At 53.4% G+C, this 489-nt stretch overlaps 1 protein-coding gene across 1 annotated transcript in view; it reads right to left on the bottom strand.

Moving 5' to 3' along the window:
• MAP3K15 (mitogen-activated protein kinase kinase kinase 15) overlaps nucleotides 1-489 on the bottom strand; it is a 76,250-nt gene that overhangs the window by 42,864 nt on the left and 32,897 nt on the right. The gene's annotated exons all lie outside the window — the stretch shown is intronic.

Here is a 489-nt window from a genome sequence, read left to right as displayed (position 1 = left end):
ATAACTCAGAAGTTAGGCACAGCTGCCTGCTCTTTCAAGTACAACATAGACTCCTCTACTTGAGAATCAAATATTTGATTAAATCATTCTATATAATAAAAGCCTAATATGCAAATTGACCAAATGGTGGAACAACCAGGGGGCGGAGCTGGTGAGTGGGCAGCGCCAGGCCAGCCAAGGTGGGTGTCAGCAGGCAGAGGGAGGAGATGGTGATAGGGGGGAGTGCGGGGGCAGTGATGGGGGGTTGGCAGTTCGGCAATGGGGGGCAGGGCTGGCCGCTCGCCAGCTGGCACCATCCCCTGATCCTCATCAGTCCTCAGGTCTAAGCTGCCAGTCAGACATTCCCCAAGGGCTCCTGGTCTGCGAGAGGGTGCAGGCCAGGCTTAGAGACCCCCGCCCACACTGAGTGCATGAATTTTCATGCACTGGGCCTCTAGTACAGAATGAAGAAAAAGCTGTTGATGATCTTTTTCTTACCGTTCTGGGGGT

The sequence above is a fragment of the Myotis davidii genome, unplaced genomic scaffold, assembly GCF_000327345.1.
Source record: "Myotis davidii unplaced genomic scaffold, ASM32734v1 scaffold161, whole genome shotgun sequence".
NCBI classification, from domain to species: domain Eukaryota; kingdom Metazoa; phylum Chordata; class Mammalia; order Chiroptera; family Vespertilionidae; genus Myotis; species Myotis davidii.
The sequence above is the reverse complement of the archived record's forward strand: the minus strand, read 5'-3'. Positions and strand labels throughout refer to the sequence as shown.